At 38.6% G+C, this 13,336-nt stretch overlaps 1 long non-coding RNA gene across 3 annotated transcripts in view; it reads left to right on the top strand.

The window, feature by feature from the left end:
• LOC147573072 (uncharacterized) overlaps positions 1–13,336 on the top strand; it is a 70,727-nt gene that overhangs the window by 25,084 nt on the left and 32,307 nt on the right. For 2 of the 3 annotated variants that reach the window (XR_015245685.1, XR_015245687.1), the window contains exons 2-3: positions 6,715–6,791; positions 10,804–10,931. This is a non-coding gene — a long non-coding RNA (uncharacterized LOC147573072). Of the gene's footprint in view, positions 1–6,053; positions 6,189–6,714; positions 6,792–10,803; positions 10,932–13,336 lie in introns of those variants that run through there. The other variant, XR_015245686.1, reaches the window with a different exon arrangement.

The following is a 13,336-nucleotide window of genomic DNA, read 5'->3' as shown; positions in this document are numbered from 1 at the left end:
TGTTGTGGGTTTTTTTTTTTTTGCTTCTATATCACTTATTTATGCTCTATTGTATACTATTTACCTTATTCTGCTGGCTTTAGGCTTTATTTGCTGTTCCTTTTCTAGCTCCTATAGGTGTAAGTTTAGGTTGTGTGTTTGGAGACTTTCCTTGCTCCTTCCCTCTTAGGACTACCTTTGCTGCAGCCCAAATGTTTTGGATTGTTGTGTTTTCATTTTCATTTGCTTCCATGTATGTTTAAATTTCTTCTCTAATTTCCTGGTTAACCCATTCATTCTTTTGTAGGATGTTCTTTAACCTCTATGTATTTGTGGTCTTTCCAAATTTTTTCTTGTGGTTGACTTGAAGTTTCATAGTGTCGTGATCTGAAAATATGCATGGTATGTTGTTGATCTTTTTGTACTTGTTGAGGTCTGATTTGTGACCCAGGATGTGATCTATTCTGGAGAATGTTCCATGTGTACTTGAGAAGAAAGGTATTCTGCTGCTTTAGAAGAAATGTTCTGAATATATCTGTGAAGTCCATCCAGTACAGTGGGTCATGCCAAGCCATTGTTTCCTTGTTAATTTTTTACTTAAGGTGATCTATTCATTGCTGTGAGTTGTATTAAAAATCTCCCATTATTGGGGCGCCTGGGTGGCGCAGTCGGTTAAGCGTCCGACTTCAGCCAGGTCACGATCTCGCGGTCCGGGAGTTCGAGCCCCGCGTCAGGCTCTGGGCTGATGGCTCAGAGCCTGGAGCCTGTTTCCGATTCTGTGTCTCCCTCTCTCTCTGCCCCTCCCCCGTTCATGCTCTGTCTCTCTCTGTCCCAAAAATAAATAAAAAACGTTGAAAAAAAATTAAAAAAAAATCTCCCATTATTATTTTCAGTGAGTTTCTTTATGTTTATTGTTAATTTATTTATATATTTGGGTGCTATCAAGTTGGGGGCATATATATTTATAGTTGTTGTATCTTCTTGATGCGTGGGCCCCTTAATTATGATATAATGCCCTTCTTCATCTCTTGTTACAGTCTTTGTTTTAAAATCTGGTTTTTGTGATAGAAGTATGGCTACTTTGACTTCCTTTTGATCTCCATTATCATGATAGATGGTACTTCATCCCCTCACTTCCAGTCTGCAGGTGTCTTCAGATATAAAATGAGTTTCTTGTAGGCAGCATATAGAAGATGGGTCTTGTTTTTTCAGCCATTCTAATACCCTGTGTCTTTTGACTGGAACATTTACTTCATTTACATTCAGAGTGATTACTGAAAGACATGCGTTTAGTGCCATTGTGTTACCTGTAAAGTTGGTGCTTCTGGTGGTGTTCTCTATTCCTGTCTAGTCTTTGCTGCTTATGGTCTTTTCTTCCCCACTCAGAGAGCCCCCTTTAATATTTATTGCAGGGCTGGTTTAGTGGTCATGAACTCCTTTAATTTTTGTTTATCTGGGAGACTTTTTATCTTGCCTTCCATTCTGAATGACAGCCTTGCTTGATAAAATATTTTTGGCTGCATATTTTTCCCATTCAATGTGTTGACTATATCCTGCCACTCCCTTTCGGCTCTCTAAGCTTCTGTGGACAAATCTGCTGTGAATCTTACCTGTCTTCCTTGTACATTAGGGATTTTTTTTTTCCCTTGCCGCTTTCATGATTCTTTCATTTTCTTTGTGTTTTGTGAATTTGACTATGATGTGTTTTGGTGATGGCCAGCTTTTGTTGAATTTAATGCAGGTTCTCTGTGCTTCTTGAATTATGATTTCCGTGTCCTTTCCCATATTAGGGAAATTTTCAGCTATAAGTCGCTCACATAAACCTTCTGCCCCTTTTCTGTCTTTTCATCTTCTGGGATTCCTAGGAAACGAATGTTATCCCATTTTAATAAATCACTGAGTTCCCTAAGTCAACCTTCATGATCCAATACCTTTGTTTCCCTATTCTTTTCAGCTTCATTATTTTCCATAACTTTATCTTCTGTATCACTGGGTTAGTCCTCTGCTTTGCCCATCCTTGTTGTCATTGCACCAGTTGGCTTTGTGTCTCAGTTAATAGCTTTTTTTTGTTTCAGCCTGAATGGTTTTTAGTTCTTATATCTCTACAGTAATGGATTCTGTAGTGTCTTCTGTGATTTTCTTAAGCCCAGCTAGTATCCTTATAATTGTTGTTTAAATTCTGGTTCACACATCTTACCTATATCTATATTGAAATCTCTGGCTGCTGCTACTTGTTTTTTGGGGGTGAATTCCTCCATTTTGTCATTTTGTCTAGTTCAGTTTTTTGTGTGTGATTGTTAGGAAAGCCTGTTATATTCCTGCTCCTGAGAATAATGGCTATATTAAGAAGAGGTCCAAAAACAAAAACAGAAAAGAAGTCCTATACTGACTTGGGTCTGCTGCTTCAGGAGGTGTTTGGAGTGTGCATTCTACTGTTGTGTTTTCACTGCTCCTTCCCACAGGTCTGTCCTTTGCAAAGTTTTTCCTTGCCTTCAGAAGCAGGTGGGTGTATTTGGACCTTGTCCACTATGTTGCAAGTTTTAATTAAGTGTGTTTTTGTCTGCTTGATAAAGGAAGATAGATCATTTAAAAAAAAAAAAAAGAAGAAGAGGAAAAGGAAGAAGAAGAAGCAGCAGCGGCAGCAGCAGAAGCTGCTAGAGGGATCCTATTTCCCCTAGAGCTGAAGCTTTGCAGCACTCTGTGATCAATAGATTCAGTGCATGGGAGGGGTTTGTGCTGGTCCTCTGGTGGAGGGGTCTGCTGCACTGATTCTCAGACAGACTTGCCCTAGTGGAGATGCACCTGCAAGGTGCAAGAGTGTGGGACTTTGTGTAAGCGGCCCTGGCCTCCAGTTTTGGCATTGTTTTGCTCACTGAAGTTGGTCAGGACTGATGGAGAAAGAGGGTGGAAATGTCATCACCCCACTGTCTTATCTCCAGAGCAGGGAGCTTGTGCCTGCCACTCTTCAGGAAGCCCTCACAGAGAGGAAACATTCACCCTTTTGTGTCCCTGGCTTCTGTCAGATCCCTGCCTTCACTATGTCTGTGACTGAGCTGTCTGCCTACCATGCAGCCCAGTACTCCTGTGTTTTGTCTCAGTGGGTTTCCAAATGCCAAATTTCAGGCATCTGTGTTGCACATACCCACACTGCTCCTCTGGGGGAGGGTCTCACTGTGCTGTGGCCAGTGCTAGTTTGTCCCAGAAAAGGCACATGCGACTGTGCAGCAGTTCAGTTTATGGTAAAGCACAGCAAAAAACCAGCACCAAGGTGCTGCCCTCAGCCTGTGTCTTCATTCCTATGCTAGTGAACAGAGCAGTACTTTGGTGCCACAGCTTCTTTTGTCCCTGGAGAAGCCATGACAAACTCCCAAATGTACTCCAAGAAGGGGTACTGTTTCTCCCCATGCAACCCAGGGGATCCTTAGACCATGCTGCCTTGCTCCTGGGTCTCTGCCCTTCTTCCCTACCAGAATGCCACTAAGCTGACCAGGCACAACCCTGGCAATGCCACAGACTTCTAAAACTTCAGATTTTGTGCTCCACTGCCTATAAAAATTTGCAGTTTTTCTTGTGCAATTCCCTGCATGTGCTTTCATGCACTCTCTCCCTCTTTCTCTTCCCTGTGTGTGTGTGTGTGTGTGTGTGTGTGTCGCTCCTCTCTCCATGATCAGGTCTCCTTCTCCTCTGCAGCACCGACAGTTCTTTTCTCCCCCAAATCCACTCTCTGCAGCTTCTACCTTCCAAAAGGTGGCCATTGTTCCATCTGTAGATGTGCAGTTTGTGCTCTCAGTCCTCAGATCAATTTCTTGAATGTTCAGAATGATTTGATATTTATCTAACTGTGTTTGAGGGATCAGGCAAGCTTAGGGTCCCCCTACTCTTCTACCATCTTACTTAACTCATCTCAATTTTTACTTTTTTTGTAACTTTTCATTTTGTTGATGTGTTTTCCTGATTTTATTTAGTTGTACTAAATAAAAGCATTGTACTCCGTGCTGCTTGTAGTTTGCTAAAGTCCTTTAAGAACGTTATTCTGAATTCTTTGTCAGACACTTTGTAGACCTCCATTTTTTAAGGGTTACTCATTGGAGTTTTATATTCCTTTGGTGGTGGTCGCATTTCTTAGATTATTCATAATCTTTGTGGCCTTGTGTCTGGCATTTCAGGAAGTAGGTACATCTTCCAGTCTTTGTAGACTGGGTTTGTCAGGAAAAGCCCTTCACCAGTTAGCCAGTCCAGAGTTTCTGGGTGGGCAGTCTGGTGCTGTCCACAAATGGGCTACTGCTGGTGGGCTGATCCAGTATCTGGAGCAGCAGGTGTGAAGACCTGGTATTTGGGTGCATGGGGGCCAGTCTAGTGCTTAGGTCTATAGGGATAGGCGTGGTACTTGAGTGGTGGTAATGGACCTTGGGACCTGGGTCTGTGTGGGTACAACTAGAGCCAGGTCTACAGGAGCCATCCAGCACCCTGGAGCACCGTGGTGGGTCCAGCAACAGGTCCACGGGTACTGGTCTGATACTGGGACAGGTCAGGAGCCTGGTTTCACAGGAGTGAGCCTAGAGACTGAAGTCATAGGTACTGGCCTGACCCTAGGGTTTTCTGGGAACCTGGACTATAGGAGGCTGCCTATAACCTCAATATGCAACATGGAGGTTGCGTTTGTGGGGGCTGATATGGTCCTGACGTGGGATGGGAACGTGGGTCCCCACGGCTGGTCTGGTGGTGAGGTAAGCCAGAAACCTGAATGTGTGGGAGCCAGGATGCAATTTAAGTCCATGGAGGCCAATCTGGTACTGGGGTTAGCTGGCAGCCTGAGTTCACAGGTGCCTATCTGGAACCTGGGTTTATGGGGACTAATTGGGAGGCTAGAGCCACAGGAGCCACCACAGTCATGGACTGGTGAGCATTGGAGTGAGCCAGGAGCCTGGCTTTGGAGACCCTGTCAGGAGCTTGGTGCCATGGAGCTGGCTAGCATCAGAATGGACTGGGAATCTGCTGGATGGGAGCTGGGTGGTGCCAGAGTGGATTGGGAGGGTAGGTTTATGGGAGCCATCCCACTGGGAGCCTGGGACTGTGGGAGGCACCTGGAGCAATCTGGTTCTTAAGATGGCAATTATATCTTCAGCATACAGGAAATCTAATGATAAGTGTATAATTCTACATATACGTGCAGAGGTAAATAAATTGTACATAATGTATAATTTCAGGTATAGTGTTACATATGTATTCCATACAAGGACTTTATGTGCACCTTATTTTAATAATTGTTCAATTTATAAAATTCATATTCTAGCATTATAAATCTCTCCAGAAGAAAAAAAAAGCCAAGAGGGAAAATGCTGTATATTATTGTAGTGATTTATGAGACTTTTCCCACCAGAAAGCCAAAAAAATTCAGCCATTCTCTGAACATACCTTGTAGTTTTATGCCATCCTACCTTTCTTCTTATTATTTTCCCTCCTCTGTTGAAATCTAATTTATCCTTTTGGTTCCTGACTGAGTGTTGCCAGTTCTAATAAGCCTACCAAGAGCTGACACCATCAATTAACTTTTCTTTCTATATTTTTGAGCTATCTTTACATTTCCCACATTCTGTTGTGTATTTTCAGTATTGTTTTAGGAAGCAGGTGTGACTCTCAGTTCCTAAATATGAATGAAAGTGGGTTAAAAACATTATTTCCAAGTTTGCTTAATGTTGCTACATGAATACATAGAGAAGACTATTATATAAGAAATTTAAACTATAATGAAGAAATACTTATTTTTTATAGTATTAAATAATAACATTTACAGGAATTTAGAGCCACTTGTAAACCTCTCTCCAAACCTAGTCTGTAGGTATTCTGATAATTTGGATTAATCCTTTCCTTGTTGCAGTATAATTCCTGTGAATACATTCTTAATCACTATGTGCTGAAGTTTTGCCTTTTGAACTTGAGCTAAATGGGAAGTTAATGAACATATTCTTCTTCAACTTGCTTTTCTCTTTTCTTTCTTTTTCTTTTTTCTTTTCTTTTTTTTTTTTTAAGGTGGTGAGGGGAAGGGGTAGGGAAAGAGGAAGAGAGAATCTTAAGCAGGCTCCATTCCTAGTGAAGAGCCCAACATGTGGCTCTATCTCACGACCCTGAGATCATGACCTGAGCCAAAATCTAGAGTCATACACTTAATCAACTGAGCCACCTGGGCACCCCAAATTTGCTTTTCATTGGTAAGTACTATGTTGGGATGTTTAGACTGTGCATAATTGCAGTTAATACCTATCATTGATTTGCAATATTCTGTTGTACACATACATTGCAGTTTCCATTCCACTGTTGATTTTGGGGTGGTTTTTAGGTTTTCTGTATTACAAATAGTTATATTAAGTGTATTCATGGATATTTTCCTTGTTGCGTGTATGTATGTATTTTATTTGGATATATATCATGAAACCATTCTCAACATCATTCTATGAAAGAATTAGGATTTGGCCCTAATATCCACAGGCATATAACCATTTGGAGAAATGGAGCCACATCTTAATTATACTCTAATTATGTTCATTAGATGGTAAATAAACTAATAGAAAAATAGACACGGTATGACTTTCTTTAATTCAAATATGTAATCATAATTGCTATCAGTATTTGAGGCTGATTGAAAGGAAAATTAGGAGAAAGAAGTAATTCTATTATTTGCTTGATATCCATATTATTAGGTAACTTAACATTATAAAACCTTTCCTCTATCCCCAGAGTTGAATTGTGGAAGAGTGGACTTGTTGACATTCAACCAATTTGCAGTGCTCCTCTGGAAAAATTTCACTTTAAAGGTGGGTGAAGGCATCCATATAAAATGTTCATAAATTCCCGTTTGTTGCAGTTGAGAGGTATGTGTGTACATGCTTTTGAAAAAAGCAATTCCAAAGTTCTTCTAAATGTATAAAACTGGTTAATCAATAGTTTAGTATGACCTATTAGAAAGTTGGGAGCGGAGAAGACGGGGTAGCACAAGATAGGCTAGGAAGCACTTGGCTGTTTCAGAGTGAAATTGGCAGACGTTCAATATCATAGAGCTATCCATTTGCATTAAATGTGTATTCTCAGATTAATTAATACCATCTTTTTGTTCCTCTTCTAGAGGAGGCATTTCTTTAATTTAATATTGGAAGTCTTATCAGTACTGGTGTTCCCAACAATGATTTTGGTATTCCGTACAATTATTAATATAAAGGCTGCTGGGCCTTACAATTTTATTTCTCAGCCTATCAATACTCTGCCTCCTTTCTTCATAAATCCTGGAGACTGGGAATTGATTTATGTGCCTTCTAATATTAATTTGGTAAACAACATTGCTGAGAATGTGAAGAGGAATCTGAACATCAGTGTAAAAGGTTAGAAATTAAAATTTTCTGTAAAACTTATTAAATTGCTTTTCAGTGGAGATAAAGCGGTGTTTTAAAAAAATAAAATCAGAGGAATCACACTTGCTATTTTTCTTTTATTTTGTGGGAGGAAGTGTAAAAGGAGAGGTGGGGGGAGGGAATATGAAGCAGACTCCACACCCAACGCAGAACCCAACGCGGGGCTCAATCTCATAACCATGAGATCATGGCCTAAGCTGAAATCCAGATTCAGATGCTCAACCAACTGAGCCACCCAGGCGCCCCACACTTCTTGATTTTAAAACTTGCAGTATAACTGTTGTTGTAAAGACAATGTGGTATTGGTGGAAGGATAGACACATAAATCAATGAAACAATACAGGCCTACCACAGGGAGATATTGTGTTTCAGTTTCAAACCACTGAAGTAAAGCAAATATCACAGTAAAGCTAGTTAGGTGAATGTTTTGGTTTCCTAGGACATATAAAAAGTTATGTTTACACTCTACTGTAGCCTGTTAAGTGTGTAGTAGCATTATGTCTAAGAAAGCATTGCATATCTTAATTAAAAAATACTTGTTACTGGAGTGCCTAGGTAGCTCAGTCAGTTAAGCATCTGACTTCGGCTCAGGTCATGATCTCACAGTTCATGAATTCGACCCCTGCATCAGGCTCTGTGCTGACAGCTCATAGCCTGGAGCCTGCTTCAGTTTTTGTATCTCCCTCTCTGTCCCTTCCTCACTCATGTGCTTGCTCTCTCTCTCGCTCTCTGTCTCTCTCTCAAAAATTAATAAATGCTTAAAAAAAATACTTGTTAGTGCTAAAAAATGCTGACCATCATCTGAGCTTTCAGCGAGTCATAATCACTGATCACATATCACCATACAAATAAAATAATGATGAAAAAGTTCGAAATATTGCAAGAAATACCAAAATGTGACATATAGACATGAAATGAGCAAATACTGTTGGAAAAATGGTGCCAGAAGACTTGCTCGACTCAGGGTTGCCACAAACCTTCAATTTGTAAGAAACACAGTAGCTGTAAAGTGCAATAAAACAAGTTATACCTGTGGAGAACCCAAAGATCTGCCAAAATATTTTTTTACAATAGTGGAAGGATAATCTTTTCAACACATGGTGCTGAACAATTGGACATCAGTATCTAAAACAGTGAAACCTCACTCTTAAACAGAAAATACATCAAAATGGATTACAGATCTAAAAGTAAAATGATAAAACACTTAGGAGAGAGCATAGGAGAAAACCTTTGTAACTTCATAAAGAATTAGTTGAAGAATTCTTAGGCATGATACCATTTCTGAAAAAAATGAAAAATTGGACTTCTAATATATAATATAAGTGGTTGCTCTTGGGGTTAAAATTATGCATACATAATTTTTCAGTCAATTTAGAATATTTTACTACTTTATTGTAATGGCAAATGTTTACCAGTGTATAGGTCCCTTTATATCTCTCTCTCTTCAGTTTGTAGTTTTCACATCTATGTAAGTTGAAAACTATACCAGGAAGTGTTACAATTTACACACATATTTTAAAAAACTTAAGAGAAAACTATTTAACCAGATATTTACCATAGTTCTTGCTTGTAACTTTATTCTTGAAATTCCAACTTTCCTTCTTCTATCATTTTCCTTCTTTCAGAAGAAATTTCTTTTAATAATTTTTTAGAGCATGTCTACTAGCATTGAATTCTCTTTGTTTTCCTTCATCTGAGAATGTCTTTAATTCATTTTCATTCCTGAAGATTATTTTCATTTGGTATAAAATTTTGGATTGACAGTCTTTTCAACATTTAAAAAGTATTTGCCACTTTTTTCTGACTTCCTTGGTTTTTGAAAAGAATCTGCATTTGAATCCTTGTTTTTTTATAGGTACTGTATCATTTCTCTCTGGCTGCTTTCAAGATTATTTTCTGTCTTTATTTGTCAAAACTATTATTACTATATGTCCGAGTGTGGATTTCTTTTGGTTTATTCTGTTAGGGGTTCACTGAGCCTTGTGAATCTGTAAGTTTCTATCTTTCATGAAATTTGAAGAGTTTTCAATAATTATTTCTCAAAGATGTATTGTCCCATAGGTCATTAAGGATCTATTCAAGTTTTTTCCCATTTTTTCCATCTCTCATTCAGATTAGATAATTTCTACTGATCTGTCTTCATGACTCCTTCCTCTGTTATCTCTCTACAGCTTTTGAACCATCATATGAGTTGTATTTTTAAGTGCAATTTGAAGTGATCTCCATCTCCTGATTTATCTTGTTTTGAGACAGGTTTTTTTTGGGCTCCTGGCTGGCTCAGTTGGTAGAGCCTATGACTCTTGATCTCAGGATTGGTAGAGCATGTGACTCGTGATTTCAGGATTGTAAATTCAAGTCCCAGATTGGGCATGGAGCCTACTTTAAAAATAAAACAGAAAAAAGAAAACTGTGACACAGCTTTTTGAAATATAAGGCATATACCATACATCTACCCATTTAAAACATACAATTCAGTGGCTTTTAGTGGGTTCAGAGAGTTGTGCATCCATTACCACAATCAATATTAGAGCATTTTAATCACCAAAAGTAAATCCTGTAACCTTTAGCCATGACTCTACAATTTCCTATCCCACCAGGATTAGGAAAACACTAATCTACTTTCTGTCTCTATCGATTTGCCTATTATAAACCTTTTATATAAATGGTTTATAAAGAAATCTTATATGTATAAATTTTATATAAATGGAAATTGTGGGCTATTGTGCCTGGCTTTTTTCATTTAGCATAATGTTTTCAAGGTTCATCTATGTTGTGGTTTGTATCAATACTTCATTGCTTTCCATTGTCAGGTTATAGCCCATTGTATGGATGTGCTGCATTCACTTGGTATATCCTTCATCAGTTGATGGACATTTGGGTTGTTTCTGCCTTTTGGCTATTATGCTGTGAACATTCATCTCTAAATTTTATGTAGACATATGTTTTCATTTCTTTTGGCTATATACCTAAGAGCGGAATGAATATGTCATGTGGTAACTATGTTTAACTTTTGGGGGCTACCAAACTGTTATCTAAAGTTGCTATGCCATTTCCTATTCTGATCAGCAGTGTATGAAGGTTCCAGTTTTTCCATAATCTCACCAGCACTTGTTACCTTATGTCTTTTTTATTGTAACTACCTCAGTGGTTGTGAAGTGGTATCTCACTGTGATTTTGATTTGCATTTCCCTTATGATTAATGATTTATATTTATATATATTTTATAATGAATATTTAAAATTGGAGTAAGGTTTATAAAATACCTAAAATTATTTTGAACCTCCAGTATCTATTAAGTAGTTGTGATACCAGTATTTGAAAAACAGTGTTTTCAAATTTAAAATATTGGGATAAGCTTTTATCCCCTCAGGAGGAATTATCAGATATTTCCATTATCCTGAACAATTTATCCTCTTTACAGTTTGAGGGTTTGCTTCAGAAATGGAGTTTGAGAAGTATGTTAAGTATGACTCTGGATCTCATAAAATACTGGCTGCCATCATTTTCGACTGTAACTTCAAAAGCAGCAGTGATCCTCTGCCACTTCAGGTGAGATTGTTTTATTTTGAGTTTTCTAAATACATAGTTTTCTAGCAGTTGTACTTCCAGTTTCTAGGATTATAATGATTTGATATTACTAACCCTATTTTATAAATGAAGAAACCAATTTTCCCAAGATCAAGCTACCAGTATACAATAGAGCGAGATTATAAATCCAGATCTGAGTAATTTCTATGCTCTTAATTAACTCTTGCACTATGATAAGGAAAAAACTACACACAGAAGGCCTCAGATTCATGGGAAATTTTGACTTCTCAGGCATCCATTCTAGTTCTGCAAAGAGTGGTGAGCAGATACATTTTCACTAACAAGGAACCACGCATGGGGAAAAAAAAATCCTCTTTCTCTGATTGAAACAGAGTTTTACGGGGCACTGGGTGGCTCAGTTGGTTGGGCGTCCGACTTCAGCTCAGGTCATGATCTCACGGCTCGTGAGTTTGAGCCCCACACCGGGCTCTGTGCTGACAGCCCAGAGCCTGGAGCCTGCGTTGGACTCTATGTATCCCTCGCTGTCTGCCCTTCCCTCACTTGTACTCTGTCTCTATCTGTCTCTCAAAAATAAATAAACATTTAAAAAAACATTAAAAAAAAAAGAAAGAAACATATTTTAAGTTCTCTCATAAATCAGTAGAAAAAACTCTAAGGTTCAGCCATATTGATTCAGAACTAGGACAACCACAGGCGCTGAGAAAGGATCTGATTATAGTATAGTCCATGGGAAGGCGAACGAAAAACAGTGCTTTCAACTTGGTGTCTACCTAGCAGATCATATTAGACATTCTATGCTGGAGGTGATGGAAGTAAATGGTCTATAATACCTAGACATGGAGCCAAATTCTATGTTTAGAATGCATTTGTGTGTTAGTAGAAGGCAAAAGTAATAAATGCACTGATAGGATAATCAGGATGTTCCATCCTTCCATGACTCCATGCTTCTGTACCAGCTTCCTTCCATTTACTAAGTCAAAATTATCCATACACTGATAATGGATTTAGGCTCAATAATACGCATTGGCTCAACATGTGTTAAGTGCCATTTCAAATTATATTCTCATTACTAAATGACTGTGCTTGTGTCCTCAAATATTTGTACTAGATTCCAGGCACCAAAGTTCCCCCAGTTATTTCCTTAGACGTTTGGTCTGTTTTTCCCCAGCTTTGTTGAGGAATAATTGACATATAATGTTGTGTAAGTTTAAGATGTACAATGTGACTGTTGAAACACACATATATATATTAGAAAATGATTACCACAGTAAGGTTAGTTAACATATTTGTCACCTCACAAAATAACCATTTTGTGTATGTGATGAGAATATTTAAGATGAACAGGTTCCAGAGATTTAATGTACAACATGCTCCTTGGTCTGGTTTTAATGGTTTTCTAAACGTACTTTTTGATCTCTGTTGCTGACTTCTTGTATAGCATAAACCTTCTAGTAGATACTAGCTTTTTCCCAGCTTAGCAGACTTTCTTGACAGGATCTTTTATTTATCCACAAGTGCCACAATGATTCATCTGTACCTCAGATATGATCATGTCACTGTTCTAATTAAAAGACTTTGGCAACTTCCCATTGCCTTAGGCTCATGTCCAGAGTGCTTTACCCAAGATATATGGCTATCTGTCCTGGTACCTAGATATCGCTCCAATCCCATTTCTCCCACTCCTTTGTATACTGTATAGTATGCACTACATACCTGCTGGAAGTTCCATAGATGAACCATATTACTTTTTTGCTTCTGGGTTTTTGGTCATATGATTTCCTCTACCATAGGAGTGCTACTGTGAACTCCCATCCAAACTCTCACTCAGCTTGCACATCCATCCCTTCCTTTTCTGTCCTTTCATTGTAATCTGTGCCTGTTTCTGTTAGTCACAATCTGCATGGGGGCACAGACCCTACTGCAGCTACAACAGAGGGATTTTAATATAAGGAAATATTTACACATTTACATTCTAAATTTTAGTCACTCTTGACCAACACTCCAAATGGTCTACCTTGCTTCGCTGTTAAGTTGAGCCATACCCTTCTTGAGCCGTTTAGTTGTCAGGCCATGGTTGTTGCAAAGTGCATATTCACTATTATCAGTGGAAAAATAAGCAAACCAAGAGGTGCCCCAATGAAACCCCCACATTTCAAAAATACCTCTTTCTGCTTTCATTGTATAACAGCAACCCTAGCCCTGCTCACTCTGATGTAATAACTTGTTTATATGCTGGTACACTAGTGTGAGCGGCTGAGTATTATTGGTGGTAATCATATGAGTCTTAGTGAAAGTTCTAAGTGTTTCTCCTACCCCAGAAAACAAGCCTTTAATGCAGCAGGGCATGGAATTGTGATGATGGAAAGTATGAATTCCACAGGAAGGTCTCTGGGAGTAATGATAAG

The sequence above is a fragment of the Puma concolor genome, chromosome E3 (assembly GCF_028749965.1).
Source record: "Puma concolor isolate L17-30 chromosome E3, mPumCon1.1.hap2, whole genome shotgun sequence".
Taxonomy (NCBI): domain Eukaryota; kingdom Metazoa; phylum Chordata; class Mammalia; order Carnivora; family Felidae; genus Puma; species Puma concolor.
This window is presented reverse-complemented; position numbering and strand designations above follow the sequence as displayed.